General features: G+C 45.0%; 1 protein-coding gene across 7 annotated transcripts in view; it reads right to left on the bottom strand.

Moving 5' to 3' along the window:
• The window catches only part of LHFPL2 (LHFPL tetraspan subfamily member 2), a 165,320-nt gene that overhangs the window by 131,297 nt on the left and 17,461 nt on the right, over positions 1 to 16,562 (bottom strand). The window contains exon 3 of one of the 7 annotated variants that reach the window (XM_047868684.1): positions 9,516 to 9,681. The exons of the other annotated variants lie outside the window; for them this stretch is intronic. The gene's annotated coding sequence lies outside the window, so the exon portion shown is untranslated. The remainder of the gene's footprint in view (positions 1 to 9,515; positions 9,682 to 16,562) is intronic. 7 annotated transcript variants of the gene reach the window in all.

Here is a 16,562-nt window from a genome sequence, read left to right on the forward strand (position 1 = left end):
GGAGTCGGGCGCTTAACCGACTGAGCCACCCAGGTGCCCCATTATAACCATCTTCTTTGGCCAGGGAATCTATTCACATCTCCACTGGGTCTCAGGACAGTGGGAGAGAGCAAGAAAGCCCCTCCTTCCCATACTCTGAGCATCTAAGCGTCTGAGTAAAGCCCACTCATCTTATAGAGAAAGAACCTACTTCCGAAGTCCATCTCTAAAATTAGAAAAGCAGTCCTAAATCAGACTGTTGTAAGTGCTCCTCACACTGGCACACAAACTCACTGTTTTCTATTGCAAGACTCTACCCATTTTATTAAAAGTCTCTATGAAGTATTCTAAAATTATTGTTATATTTGAGTTTAAAATCTATAAATATAAAATACTTCTAGATTTATAAAAATAAAATGGGAATATCAATATAGCTCATGTTTAGAAAAAGGAAAAAAAGGGGCGCCTGGGTGGCGCAGTCGGTTGGGCGTCCGACTTCAGCCAGGTCACGATCTCGCGGTCCGTGAGTTCGAGCCCCGCATCGGGCTCTGGGCTGATGGCTCAGAGCCTGGAGCCTGTTTCGGATTCTGTGTCTCCCTCTCTCTCTGCCCCTCCCCCGTTCATGCTCTGTCTCTCTCTGTCCCAAAAATAAATAAACGTTAAAAAAAAAAAATTTTTTTAAAAAAAGAAAAAGGGAAAAAAAAGACTAAAAGATTCAGACATAGGAAGAAGGTTCTTGGAACCTTATGGAATGACACTCTTTTACCAAAAGATATAATCACTGAACATACTTAAAATATGCCAAGTATTATTGTAATCTATTTGTCACAAAAACCTTTAAGGCATTATTGACCACAATTCACAGATGAAGGGACTGAAGCAAAGAAACTTTAAGTAACTTCCCAAAATCACCCAGCTGGTAAATGTTAGAGTTGGTTTCAAATCCCAGTAGTCTAACTCCAAAGCCTGGGCTTTTAACCACTCTACACTTAGTCACAGTTTACAAATCAAAGTTCAAGACTCTTTCTCCATTCCGATTTGCAGAAGACCCTATGCCTTCCATCTACCAGGCGGGGAGTATTAACATTTCAGGAGTGATTCCCATGCAGGCATTTAGGATTCCCCATCGCTATTCTCTTAAAGCCTTAGGGCAGTCTAATCTCCCTCCCAGATCCAAACACCCCCTGTAAATGGAGGAGAAAGGGGGAGAGGACAGAAGGCAACCAGGCCCCAATTGAGAACGATTATAGTAAACAGAAAAGGAAATCAAAAGGACATCAAGAAAATTTAAACAAGCGGGATGCCTGGGTTACTCAGTCAGCTGAGTGTCATACTTTGGCTCAGGTCATGACCTCATGGTTTATGGGTTCGAGCCCCACATCAAGCTCTGTGCTGACAGCTCAGAGCCTGGAGCCTGCTTCAGATTCTGCATCTCCCTCTCTTGTTCTACCCCTCCCCTGCTTGTGCTCTCTTACTCTCTCAAAAATAAATAAAATGAACATGGAAAACAATTTTTAAAGGGGGCACTTTGGTGGCTCAGTCAGTTAAGCATCTGACTTCTGCTCAGGTCATGATCTTGCAGTTCATGGGTTCGAGCCCCACATCAGGATCTGTGCTGACAGCTCAGAGCTGGGAACCTGCTTCGGATTCTGTCTCCCTCTCCTTCTTCCCTCACCCCATCATGCTTTCTCTCTCTCTCTCTCTCTCAAAAAATGAATAAACATTTAAAAAAAATTTTTAATAAAAAATGAAAAAACGAAATAAAAAAGAAAATTTAAACAAGAAATGCTAACAAGATAAAGAAATGAGAGACAAAAGGAAGACACACACCAAATTTCCTTCCTTTTCCTGCACTGTTCAACTGGTAATTAGACTAAAAACAATCCAAACTTTTGAAAAGTCATCAAGACTCAGCAGCTAATAGAAAATTGCTTTCTAAAAACAAATCCATATATGGTAGGCATTCTTAATCTGTTCTTTTGTAAACTCTAAGCCCAAGATTTCAAATTAACTTATGACCTGCCAGACAATCTTCAATCTACAAATCTGACCTCTTGACGGGGGCATGGTGAAAAGCCCTCAACTGTGTTCAGCCTAATTTAAAAGAACTCAGACTGTCCCAGAATAAAGATTGAATTTGGATTCAAAACCTGATTGCTACAATTAGTAAGAATCTATATTCTAGGGCTCCTGGGCAGTTCAGTCAGTTGAGAGTGCGACTCTTGATTTCGGTTCAGGTCATGATCTCATGGTCATGAGACAGAGCCGGGTATCTAGCTCTGCATGTGGAGCCTGCTTGGGATTTTCTCTCCCCCTCTGCACTTCACCCCTGCTGTCGCTCTCGCTCTTTCTCGCTCACTCTCTCTCTCTGAAATAAAAAAAGTTACGAGGCACCTGGGTGGCTCAGTCAGTTAAGTGTCCGACTTCAGCTCAGGTCATGATCTCACGGCTTGTGACTTTAAGCCCTGCATCAGGCTCTGTGCTGGCAGCTTGGAGCCTGGAGCCTGCTTCGGATTCTGTGTCTCCCTCGCTCTCTGCCCCTCCCCCACTTACACTCTGTCTCTCTCTCTCTCTCAAAAATAAATAAAGATTAAAAAAAAAAATTTTTTTAATGAAGTTAAAAAAAGAAAAGAACCTATATTCCGACAAGGGGACCACTCATTTGGCTTCAAAAATATAGACTGCTAAGAAGGTCAAGGTGATAGATACACAACAAATACAACACCCATACTCCTTCCTCAGGCTGCCCTCCCTTCTCTACCAATGTGGTGTCACTCTGGAGAGACCAGCCAAAGGCAGCTCCCCTAGCTGACTAGAGAGAGGTTTATGTTTGCAAAGCTGGGGCTTGGATGTAGGATTTGAAGTGCCCTATGGTGCTCGTGCTCCTCAGACCCGCAGCACCTACAAAAGAGTTACAGTGCCCCACCACCTCCTCACCCCTCCTCTTCTTGCCCTCCTTCTTCATTCTGCCCTCTACTCCTCTCTTCCCCTTTCTTCAATCCCTGGGCAGATCCAACCCTCTCTCCCCAGGCTTCCTTTGTAACAATGGATTGCTTCTGAGGACACTTTACACAGAAACCACAGAGCCAGAAAAGGGTTTTGCCAAGAATTCCAAAGCAGTCACATCCAGATTTCAGAAAACCATGCCAGGAGATGTTCAGCTCCCCTAATCCCTTGGTCTGTGTGCTGACATGTCCCAGAGAGAAAAGGAAAGGCTGCTACAAGGGATGCAGGATGAGGGTGACAGAAACAGCTCACCCTCAGGAAGTCCCGTTTACGCTCACGGTCCTTCACAGCCTTTGCGGAAGATAACCACAGCTCTCCTTGCAGGATCACAGCCAATAATGCCTCATATTAATTAGCCTGACCCTCCTCACTGATGTTAGCATTAACAGCGACATCCCTGGAGGTCCACACCCCCACAACCCAGACTTGTTTGCACTCTGGCACCAATCTGCAAAAAGGCAGCTCCTTCCGCCCGCCTGCCCTAACTCAGGAGAAGCCATCCCTGATGCTGACTTCCTTGAAGCACACCCTGGCTTCTGGGAGAGCTCCTGATGCAGGCCTCAAAATCTGAAGTGTCACGAGTCTCCTCTAATGTTGGTCACTGTGTTATTTCCAGGCTTTCTTAGAAGTGTAACTTGACATTTACAAGGACACTATTAGTTCTCTCATAGGATGCGTTCAAATGATTGTGTATCTCTCCTCCCTCACCAGCTAAACATAAGGGATATTCTGTTATATACCCAAGGTGTGATTTTTACAACCTATACTTTAATGCTGTTCATCTCTAGGAAAAGATACCTTTTAGAGTGCCTCCAACGCCAGGACAGGATTTAGGACTCACTGATCTAATCTTCTAAGAACTGAAAAGCTCTGCCAAAGTGTATACTTCAGGGAGGGCCCAAAGAGTCATTGGGTCTTGGGACATCAGAGCAATAATCCGGAATAAGGCACCAAATGAAGGCAAGGACTCTGACCCTAATATCCAGGTTAAACCAGAGCAACTTCACGTCTAGTTAATAGTTACTATTAAGCAATACTCATTAAAATTAAAACATCTGTTAACAATTTAGTAGGCTATGCCAGAGAGGTATTAAAGTCAGTCAGCAGAATGAGGCAAAAACATGGTCATAATTCCCCTGAAAAAGTTCTTCAAGAAGACCAATAAACCATATCTCAAGAAGCTCCTAGAACAAGTTTTCAGTAGAGCACTAGATGAAACGGTTGATGTGATTTTTTTTTCTTTTCTTTTTATTTATGTTTAGTTATTTTTGAGAGAGAGTGCAAGCAGGGGAGGGGCAGAGAGAGAGGGGGACAGAAGATCCAAATCGGGCTCCACACTGACAGCAACGAGGCCGATGCAGGGCTCAAACTCACGAACCACAATATCATGACCAGAGACGAAGTAGGACATTCACTCAACCGACTGAGCCACCCAGGAGCCCCAGATCTGTTTTTATAGGAGTCTTTTAAAACAACAACTTTTTAGGGGTCACCTGGGTGGCTCAGTCAGTTGAGCGTTGGACTTCGGTTCTGGTCATGATCTCATGGTTCGTGAGTTCGAGCCCCGCATCGGGCCCACTGCTGTCAGCGTGGAGCCTGATTTGGATCCTCCGGCCCCCCTCTCTCTCTGCCCCTCCCCTGCTTGTGCTGTCTCTCAAAATTAAATAAACATTAAATGAGTAAGCGAATGAATAATTAATTAATTAATTAATTTTTGAAAACAGTTTTTTATAGTGTCTCACATTTCACGGGTTAGGAATTTGGGCAAAAGGAACAGGTGGATGATGCTTCTGTTCCACGGGGCAAGTCAGAGGTGGCATGCAGTGGCCAGATGGGCCAGTCTACAGGATCGAGGTGGCTTCGTTCACATTTCAGTGGGAATGGATGGGAGGCTGGGTTCAGCTGAGATGGTCCACCGCCATCACCTGCCACAATGGCCACAGAGCAGACTTCTTAAATGGCAGCTCATGGCTTGAAAAGCAGTCTTCCCACAAACAAGGCAGGAACTGCATGGCCTTCCACGACCTAGGGTCGGAAGTCACACGATGACAATTTTTGTCATACCCTCCTGGTCAAGTGGTGACAAACCCACCCAGATTCGAGGAGGTACGACTTGTTTAAAATCCAGAACTTTCCCAGCCATATTGTATAACATATATTTCAAAGACTTTGAAGTAAAGGTAACTTGCACCGAGCCTTGAACATATACATTCAGAATTGCTTGTTTCAAGGGCTGAGCCTGACAAAAAAGAAACAGAGTGACAGCTTTTAAAAAAACTGGTCAAAAACATCAGGGAAATTGGCCGATTAGAAATTGGCCATGAGCCCTACTGTTACCAAGAAATTCTGAACTGACAAGGCAAAGAGTTGTGTAACGGAACCAATCACTCTTCTTTGTACAGCTTTGGCCTTTAGAAATTTCCAGGAGATATTTCACTGGGGTTGCCTTCCCTTGAGGAGTAAATAAATCCCTAATGCTTTCCACTCATCATCTCTTAGTCATCCCTTGCAGTTTACCCTCACTATTTTATTTTCTCTTACTCACTCATAGTCAATAAGGCAAGATGATGTGTGAGAGGACTTTGAGCCAAGATCACCTGGGTGAACAACCAAATGAAAACACCTCCTAGCACACTCAGTCCAAGGCAGTGGTTCTAGCCAAGATGGTTTGGCCCTCCCTGCCCCCATCCCAGCACAACTGGCAATGTCTAGGGGTGGGAGTTCTGACATCTAGTCACCAGAGGCCCGGGACCCTTCCTCAACATCCTACAATGCACAGCCCGGCCCCGCAACAAAGAACTATTCCACACAAAACGTCAAGAGTGCCAACCCTGCTACCGTCAGTAGCTGTGCAACCCTGCTCGAAGGCACACACTCTGAGCAGACTGTTAAGCAGACGTTAGAGTCACCATCATCTCTCCCTTCATGTTTCTGAACCACGCACATACAATAATCGACTTTCTCACAAGCGCTAGGAGTTATCTCAATTTTAAAAAGAAGTCTCCCAAGCCTGAAAATCCTAATTCTCAGGAAACCATTCTTTAATTTTTAAAAGTTACTTTTAATTTAGACGATCCAGTCATTCGGAAACACCGAACGAAGACAGACAAGAAAACAAACGTCAAAGGATTCAGTACTCAGTAACTTGCTCGGTTCTTTTGTTTCTTGAGATAATGAGCTGAAATGTTTGTGCAAGGGCAGAAGCAGACCCAGTCACAAATTAGCAGCCACTCTTTCAGTACCAGCACCTGTGCAGTACGGGAGGGTCCTGTACATCTGTCATCTCCCAGCAGTGACGCGGACATGGCCTAAGCTGGCCAAACACACCCTCACCCTCAGCCACCAGCCCCTCAGACAACGCAGATACCTCCCTGCATGTCCCGTGGAGTCACCACCCTCCCTGCAGTCATGCTCCCTCGCATGCCTTGCTCTGTTTGTGCCTCTCATACTCTGGTTTATACTTACAAATCAAAAGCTGTCAACCTACCAGACGGAAACCACCATTTATAAACTCTTATGTTCACCTTTAGGGAACTCCTGATGGTCATTTTTATTGGGTTTCGTCCACCACAAATGTGTAAAGCTACTTCCTATTTCAAACGTTAATTGCTGTTTTCCTCTCCAAACAAGGTCTCAATGACACCGATACATGGCACATAAAACCACAAGTCCCTCAGTGAAATAAATTACACTGTTGGGTTAGTGCAAACTGCGGCACCGGACTATTAGCAGGCCAGGCCCGTTAACAGCGTGCGACGTGTTGCCACTCTCCCAGGACAAACATAAACACTTTCTGAAGAATTTTTGGCTTTGCATCCTTCTTTCCAACTAACATTTTACTCCAGAAGGCCGAATCGTAGCTGCCCCACAGAGCAGATCGCCACTGAGCAAGGGCCCTCACCCAGTAGGTATTCCTCCCAACACAGACTCTCAAACAAAGCTGCCACAGGGCTCATTTAATTTCTAAATGACTATTAATTTTACCTCATGTCAAATACACACTCTAGAACTCCTTTGAGCCTAAAGGCAAAAGACGCCCTGGGAAAAGCCCGTTTATGAAAGGTATCAGCCACGGACAAAGGGTAAACACAGACCCTGAACTGTAGGAAACTTGGTCCACAGCAGGCTTTGATATGGAAACAGCAGCACTCCCCACCCCCACCCCCCATTACACTCACTACAGGCCTCAAAATAACATCAGCTACAAAAATGCTTTGAGCACCTCAGCTGAGGGGGGCAACAATTCAAGAAGAAATTTCAGAAATCACTGGATTACTCAGGTCAACTTGCTCCCACTGTAGTAGGAGTGATGATCACCACTTACTGTGCTCTAGGTATGCCTTACAAAAGTGATCTCCGTTAATTCTCCTAACAAGTATCCCCATTTTACAGAGAAGGAAGCTAAGCCTTGAAAGAGAAGTGACTTGCCTAAGGTCTTAGAGCCTGGGTACCCAGAGCAGAGACTGAACCCAAGCCTCCTTGATACTAGGTGGGGTCTTCCTTACCACAGAACCCATCCAAATACCAGAACCACTCAGTCCAGCCCTAGCCCCAGCGGCAAAATGGGGCTGGAAAGGGCTGTCTCCCAAGCATTCTCTTTCCCAAGAGCCTGATAATAATGTTTATCATTACTCTAGTATTTATTAATTGGTGAAACACTTAATCAGACTGCACAATCACCAAACAAAATCCAATCCTGTATATTTAATCATTACCATTTTTAGGCTACAGAAAATGCACGGTCCTTAGGTTCAGGGTGAGCTGGGTTGATTGTGAGGTACAACTGGGCTCCAGTAAGGACCACAAAACAAGGACCAAGATATCTTTGGGACCTGGCCAGACTGGAGGAAAAACTTGGTCCTCTCATGAAGACCCTAGAGTTCAGGCATTACAGAGGCTGATTAAATTGGGGTGGAGATCAGGGATTTAATCCTGGTTCTCAGGAAAGAGCACAGCAGGGGAAGTGATCAGCTAGAGAAAACACAGAAGGAATAAATGCAAGAGAAGACAGATGGAGCACATTAAAGACTTCTCCAAATTTTACAACTCTCTGAATTGTAAAAACAAGAGCAAGATACTTGCAAAATAACCACAAACTTTGATTCTTACACTCCTATTCTCCATAAAACTATACTTACATGATTTATACCTTTTGCGGGGGGGGGGGGGGAGCAATTAATGAGTGTATATATACTATTTCACTGCACAATAAAAAAATCATGAATACGAACCAATCTTCTAACTTATTAATATTACATTTTTATAGTAAGTTGGAATCCTATGAATACACAATTCTATCACATTTGAGCATTTAATTTTGTAAATATGAACAGTATTATATAAACTCCCATTAACTTTTCTTCTGCCACTGTGGTTACAGACCCCCATAGATTGCTTTCAAAAGGAAAAGAAAAAGAAAAGATAAGGAGAGAGGCACCTGGGTGGCCAGTAGGGTAACCATTCAGCTTTGGCTCAGGTCATGATCTCAAGGTCTGAGTTGGAGCCCCACATCAGGCTCTGCACTGAGAGCAAGCACAGGGCCCACTTGGGATCCTTTGTCTCCTCTCTCCCTCCCGTGCTGGTTTTCTCTCTCTCTCAAAATAAATTAAAAACTGAAAGAAAGAAAGAAAGAAAGAAAGAAAGAAAGAAAGAAAGAAAGAAAGAAAGAAAGGAAGGAAGGAAGGAAGGGGAACTACGCAAATGAAACTATGCCACATGCAGTAAAATAAGTAAAGAAGTAAAAAGTGTGCCTTCATGAAGAAGCAACGCTAAAACACTTTTCCACTAAAAGGCCTGCTTTCTAAATTACCCTTCACAAATGCTCAAGGCTCACAGCTGGGGAGTCAGACACTCCCACCCCGCCTTTGTTTATACTTGTAATAATTCTGAAGAGAGGGGCGCCTGGGTGGTTCAGTTAAGCACCTGACTCTTGATTTCCTCCACTCAGGTCATGATCTCACACATCTGATAATGCAGAGCCTACTTGAGATTCTTTCTTTCTCTCTCTGCCCCTCCCTCCCTCTCTCCCTCTTTCTCTCCCTCTCAAAAATAAATAAATACACATTAAAAAAATAATAATAATAATCCTGAAGAGAATAATCAGGTTTTCCCCACATGTAAATGATTTCAAGAAACTAGATATTCCCCAAAAGCTGTTTTTGTCAACACATATGCAGTCTTAAAAATTGAATTTGTTTCTAATTTGCATGGTTTTGCACACAGAATATTTTCAGTTCAAGTAAAACAGTCACTGTTCACTTCCAAAGCATCATGCTAGCTCTGCACAATAGGACCAGCTCACAAATAACTACATCAGTGCGAAGAACAGCCCCCATGGGAAGTTCAAACACCAGACTATGAGGGCACTACCAGAGAATCACTTCTCAGGGCCTGGTTTTTATACACACACACACAAAAGTAATGATTAATGCCACTGGACAAGATTAAGCTTGCTTTTTTTATTGAAGCTCTAATAGTCCAGCCAATGGTAATCATTCTTCTTCCCGCTACAGAGACCTGGTCAGACCCACCTCTGGCATGCAGAATGCCTGCCCACTTTGGATCCATAAGCCCTGTGATCCTTAATACGGAACAGAAGCCGCTAACCCAGCTGATTCTTTCTGTAGTCATCAATCGGGGTCAGACTACAGCTTGTCTTATGACCCACCGGGAGATGGGATGTCTGCTGCATAGTTCCTGGAAAGAAGCAAGGAGACATCGTATGAAGTCAATGAAGCAGCAGAAGTCAGGTGAACTAGAGAAAGGACCAATAGGGAGGAAGAATTTCCAGAAGAAACAGGGTTCTCTCCCAGAGGTGGCACAGAAAATTCCACATGAAAGTGGTCAGTTGCCAAGGGTTCCAGAGGAAGCACACTCAACTCTAGACATTAAGGTCGTGTGGTAGAGCCCAAAGGTCAATTTAAAGAGATACATACACGTCCATCCAGGCTGGGAAGATAGGGGGATGGGTAGATAGACCAGGTTCATTGGGTAGATGAAACTCACCAAGTAGCAAACAATAACATGTCCTTACTCAATATTTGTGAATTTAAACAAAAATCTTGACCTTATAATCTCTTTGGCAACTTTTAGAAAACAAATTTTTTTTTTTTAATTAAGTAAACTCTACTCCCAATGTAGGGCTCGAACTCACAATCCTGAGATCAAGCGTGCTCTACTGACTGAGCCAGCCAGGTGCCCCCTCTTTGGCCACTCTTAATCTTGAAATAACCTCCTTTAATGATTCTAAATGTTAGAACTCCACATAATGGTAAATCTTATTTCGTGGATTAACTGGGAAGTTAAACAAGGGAGAGAAATGAACGGCAACACCTTGCCTCATGGGCCTGACAGCAATGGCATGGCTTACCTGGTGGGTTTCTAAGTACTAAGTACACTGCAGTGACCTCATTTACTTGCTTGAGCCCAGTGACAGAAGCCACTGCTGCAATTTTCAAAATGAGCTTGGGTGGTGACAGAGACCCCGATTTGCTGGCTAATAGGGCCTGGCAGTACAGAGAACAGAGTCCTCCTCCCATCCCTGAAACGCTCAAGCACATCCTGACCTCCAGTCACACCACAGCGTCTCGTACACATGCACCTCCACAAATAGACTCAAAGTTCCATGAGCCCCAGGTAGTACGTCCCTCTGAAAGTGAAGGCACTGGGCCACAGAAGGAGGGGTGGCTCCGAGCTGCGCGTACTATCTGTGGGTGGAAGAACAAGTTCAGACCTGTCTGTTCCATGGCTGTGTCGATCCTCCTGGGGAACCTGCGAACGGGAACATCACCTCCCCACAGCCCAGGCCCTGCCCAGCTCCACCAGGCACCGGTCACACACACAACAACGTGGCAGTCCTGCCTCCCCCCCACCCCTAAGCCTGGGAAGGCCTCTCTCCCCCTCAACTTCACCACCAACCTTAAGGAATCAGTTTAATCTCACCACGTCTCAATTTTTTCATCGACGTGTAATCACAATCAACTACATAAAAGTTACTTGGCACCACTTCTTACACTTTTTTCAGCCTATAAAAATACCTCAAAGATACACCTCAAACACCTCAGTCCACCTCCACTGGACTAGGAGTCAGAAGTCCTAGCTTCATTTATATCAGTCATTCACCCGACAAGGGCATATTAAACACCTACGACCTGCAAGGAACCAGAGTCATGAAGGTGAACAAGCATGACAGTCTGGGGTCCTTGCCCTCATGGGGTTTTGGTCAAGTTATCTGGTGCCTCTAATTGAAATCAAAGCCTTGGACAAGCTCTTTTAAGTCCCTTCCAGCTCTTCTATCCCCTCCCTCTCTGCTTTAGTGCCAAGAGGAGAATGAAGCATTCTGGAATGTTCTGCTTTCCTGAACAGATGCTATTTTTATTCCACGTACATATAGCTCAGGCTGCAGACGTATGACTTATCTCCATTCTGCCAAGCAAAAACGACTCGTTTTCATCCCAGAGTTTCATTAGACTACATGGAGCCCTACTCTAGAAGGCCCAGTGGCATGCACACCTCAGGCTCCTTGGCACAGGGACCCCCACTGCCCCATTCCTTCCACATGGAGGAAATCTGGTTCCTTCAGATCAAAAAGACATAAAAACAGGAGCTGGGCTGCCAAGGCTTCCTCACATGTTGCCTGGATTTGTTTATTTCTTCTTCATCAACTCACATCATTTCTGACACCGCACTTCAACTTCCTGGACACAGCCACGGAGAAAAGCTTTTAAGAGGCACTGAAGTGCAGCCAACTTCTGATTAGCCGCAGTCATGAAGGAAAGGAACAGCACCCGGCCAAGGCAGGAGGACTCTTGCCTCTAAGGACCACAGGGCAAAGATTCTTGAACCGAATGTGGAGAAACATTAGTGAAACAAGTGAAATGCCCCCTACCCACCAGAAACATTCCCCTCAGCTAACATTTCAGGAAAACACTTGGCTGGAGTTTTACTTTCTGGAAGTTCTCAAGAGCCCCACATCTACCAGAAAGGGAGGGGTGTACACTTTCCATTATGAACAGACAGGGGGAAACATCAGCTCCTGAATCAATGGGGGAATAGATTTTGGTAAGAACTACACAAAAGGAACCTAGGATTAAAGGCACTTAGCAGTGGTTAAGGTTAATAGAAGTGCTCTTTTGCTCAGAGCTAAGTTCACAAATATTAAGCAGAAATGTATGCAGTACAGGGAGGGAGAAACTAGAGAGAAGAAAATAAGACCACGAATGAAGATAGACGTGGGAAAAGCTGGGCCTCAGAAATAAACTAGCAAGAGGCAAGACTTGATGTCACTGTCCCTCCTGATCATATGCAGAGGCTTTCCAGAAGTTACTCAACGCTTTATGACTGCTTCAGATAGACAAATAGCCCTTCCCACCCTCCCTTCTTCAATCTCCCCCAATTCCCACCTCGTCTTGTCCAGCCCACCCTGGTCACTTTTCTCCCCTTCAGAAAAAAACCAGGCTGCCTTGAGGGATGGTGCCAGCTGGTGGCTGGCGTGGAGAACTATCTATTAACCACTACTTTTCTCTCCCTTTTCTTGGAAGAATCTGGATCATTCTCCTCCTCCTCTTTCCTCTGTGCCTTCAATAATAATCACAGAGAACTTAATTTGAAAGTTGAAAGTCCCCGGAGAGAGAATCCCAGCTCCCCTACTTCCCTCCTGGGGAACCTAGAACAAGTCCCAGAACCTCTGCCTTACTCCCTTCTCTGCAAACATGGATAGGAATAGCCACCTACCGAGTGAGGCTTTCGGAAGCAGCAGACGGGAACATACACTAGGAACAGAACAGGACTAAGCAAACAGAAGGCACAGCTCCCACTGTTACGCCAACTCTCCTCCATAAGATTGAACACTTTGAACACTGCTCAGCTCAAAGGAATGTCATGACCATCATGCTCCAAATAAATCACATCAACAGGTGACAGGCAAGCCTTCCTCAGAAGTAAAAGATACGATGCCAATTCTAACAGAGCTCTCGTCTGGTGGATTTCTTTATTTTCAGTGTGGATGACACACTGGCAGAGTGGTATGCCGGGACACGCATCAGCTGTCCTGAGTCACTAACTCTCATCACTTAGAGCAAGCAGGAGAAACTATGTTCCTGATCACGGTGCCCGGAATGGTGACTGTGCCTCCCAGGCCGACCCCCGGTGCCAAGGAAATCCAGCTGTCAGGCCCCTGAAGGGGAAAGGTCAGCACCCACGAGGCTCTGCTCATCCCCAAATGCCATCTCACCGTGATAAAGGTCTCAAAGGGGCTAATGAAATTATCTCCTCTGCCTTTTATTCCTCAGTAACAACCACAAAATTAGATGAAATGACCCCCTGCTCCTCTAATTTAAGGCCTATTTTATTACCTTCAACCCCAATTCTCTTTTAAATGGATGTAAGTCCCTGAAGACCCACAAGCCAATGAGATTAGTAACTGACAGCCCCTTCCTCCAGGCCTGTTCTCCAGAGGGCGCTTCTCCTTCCCCCAGGGTGGGGTCACAATCAGTTCAATCTTCATGCTTCAGAGACATCCCCTTTGAACAGGATCAACTGTTTCTCCAGCCCTGCCTGGTGCTGCGCTCAAAGGAACAGCGGGCCCCTTCTCACTCGGAGCATTAACGTCAGCTCAGCCAGTAAGGCGAAGGCAAAAAGGAGGAGGTCAGCACGGTTAATTGTCCACCAGGCTCAGACGCAGGCCCCCTCAAACCAGCACCTTGGGAGGGCTGATCACCCCCATAAAATGTGAAGTGCACTTTGAACCCAGGAACAAGGAGAATGAGAACTATTTGCCCCAGCCTGCTGGGCTTCAATGGGAGCTTCAGCTGTTTGTTTTCTTTTTCAGCTCGTAGCCATCAAGGGTAGGAGGATACTCTCTCTGCAGTCACCCCAGGCAGGGAGGCAAGCACGAAGTCCTGCCCATCAGGAAAGAAAGGAGAAGAAAGATAAGCATCAGTGGAGGTGGTCTAAAGGGAGCCAAACAGGGCGGCCACCAGCTTTGAAGAAGGAACCTGAGAGAACAGGATTCCGGAAGCCTCAGAAACCGCTTAATGTAAGAAATGCTTCATAGAGAAAAGGAATCATTTAAAATGCAGAATATTTATTCTTCGTCATTAAAAGAGATGAAAGGGGAAATCTTTTCACTCTCTTTTGCCTCTTTGGAAAAGTTACTTTTATTAACTAGTTATCTGAAGGCCTCCTTCCAACTCAGGTCCATAATCGTAAAAAGATGCTAAGAAACAGGAAATAGCCATTTCTTAACTGAAAGGGGACATGAGAGTGACCAAAACAATAGTCCTTTCATAAAGCAAGGTCCAAGATATTCCATTTACAAGCAAGTTTTCCTGGAAACAAGTACTTATAAGTTATCTTTGAAATCAACAACAAGCTTCTACACTGGATAAGACAGACCAGCCCACGTATCACAGCTCAGAAGCGACCTGATCAAAGTAAAAAGTGGCTCCTAAGTGATGCACTGATTGTGCCCTGGAAATGGAAAAAAGCAAACTCTTCCCATAAACGTCAATGCCTGGGTGCAGCTTTACCATGAACCTCAAAAGCCTATTTTGGAGACCTGGCTGCTTCTTTCAGAAGAAGAAAAGATAAAGGCTTCACCTGAGAAAACCAAAGACACCCAGTGGGATTGGGAGGGGGATGTGCCATTTACTTTTTGCATGTGTCTATAACCAGCTACAGACTGGGTTCCCAGACACTTCGGCAATAAAGGAAATGGTCAGTCAGAGACCAGCACGCTAATGACACTGGAGTCTGAGACCAGCAGAACAGTCGCTATGCCCGCTAGTTGCCTTCACTCTGATGGCTCCCAAATGTCTACTGTGGACACTAGGGGCCCAGGCTGGACAGTGTCTTTGGATCAAGGCCAGCGCTCCAAAACAGCCATCTTAACCACACACACACACACACACACACACACACACACCTTGATACACAAATTCTACAGGTGGGGTGCTAGCGGGCTCATCTTTAGAAACAGTAACCATTCCATGAAAGAACACCACAGCGTAAGTCCAAAACACAAAGTTTGGAAGCTCTAGGAAAATCCAAGAACTGTAGCACTTCTTGGGCTAGTCCAAATGATGTGGGGTAGTCAAGATTCAACCAGAGAAGGCTGTGAAGTGTGCCTGAATGCACACCTATGTGTGAGAACCCCATATGAAGGAGGACGGCTGAATAACTTGACCTACCACATTTTTTCTAACCAGATTAGAATTGTATTGTAAAACAGGAGTCACTCCGAGAATCGTATCTCCCAGAAGCTCAATGAGTTGCCAGTTCTTACCAATCTGTAAGCACTCCTCATGCATTTGGCAGCATAAAAACTAGACACACAACAACCACCTTGCATTCGGGTTCTGCAGGAATGGTGCAAAACAGTCAATAATAGTGAAATTTCAAAACCTACTATAAAGCTAAAACTCCTCATATTTTAACACGTGGCCTTTTCAACTGCAATTAATTTCCTTAATTTATTTTTCAAATATGGCAGACAAACTGGCTTACATGGAGGCTGGAAATTCCTGAGCAAAGCTGAAGTCCTCACTCTACCCAAGCCCTAGGAAATTTTAAGAACACGAGTAGGGTTAACTGAGAGCCACATTTCTTGTACTGCTTTGTCTTTCACTAAATTCTCCCATACGGCTGTACAACTGGGGCTCGGCACCAGGTAAAAGAAACCACAGTTATGTGATTGCTTTTACATGGATTTATTGGCCAGTACCTCTACTAGGAATGCAGAAACCAGAAGACAACTTTTTTCTCTTTGCTTTAGTGCCACACACACCCAACCAAAGCAGCTGGAAAGGCTGAACAATGAGCAGTGTTAATGTAGAACAGGATAGGAAGGCAAGAGTAACGACTCAATACCATATTCTCCTAGATGAAGACCCAGGCCCCATTCTGGCTTCAATATTCAGTGAGCCACCACCCTGGGGGTTGCTAATCCCAACCCACAGGATGAAGCCAATCAGGGCACCTCTCAAAGAACCCAATGACCTGAGAAGCCTGGGGAGGATTGAGGTGCACTGATTTAAAAGCTTTTCATTAAAGGGGTGCCTGGATGGATGAGTTGGCTGACCATCCGACTCTTGATTTCGGCTCAGGTCATGATCCCAGGGTTATGGGATCAAGCCCCGCACTGGCCTCCACACTGAGCATGGACCCTGCTTTGGATTTTCTTTCTTTCTTTCTTTCTTTCTTTCTTTCTTTCTTTCTTTCTTTCTTTCTTTCTGTCTTTCTTTCTGTCTTTCTTTCTGTCTTTCTTTCTGTCTTTCTGTCTGTCTTTCTCTCCCTCCCCCCTCCCTCCCTCCCCCTCCCTGTTCTCCTTCTGCCCCTCTCCTCTACCCCTCTTTCTAAAATTAAAAAAAAAAATCTTAAGCTTTTTGTAAAATTATTTAAACCTGAACTGTGTTTTAAAACAAATGGTCAAACCACTCAGAAATATTTTTATTGCCTCCAGGTTATAAATTGGGAAAGTCTGTTGACTGCTCCCTTACTGCCTATACATTGAGACACATGTCCAGTCCTAGAGCTGACCAGGGCTCCCAGGGTCCCGGTGACAATGGTGTCTCCAAGAG

This window comes from Prionailurus viverrinus, chromosome A1 (assembly GCF_022837055.1).
Source record: "Prionailurus viverrinus isolate Anna chromosome A1, UM_Priviv_1.0, whole genome shotgun sequence".
Classification (NCBI taxonomy): domain Eukaryota; kingdom Metazoa; phylum Chordata; class Mammalia; order Carnivora; family Felidae; genus Prionailurus; species Prionailurus viverrinus.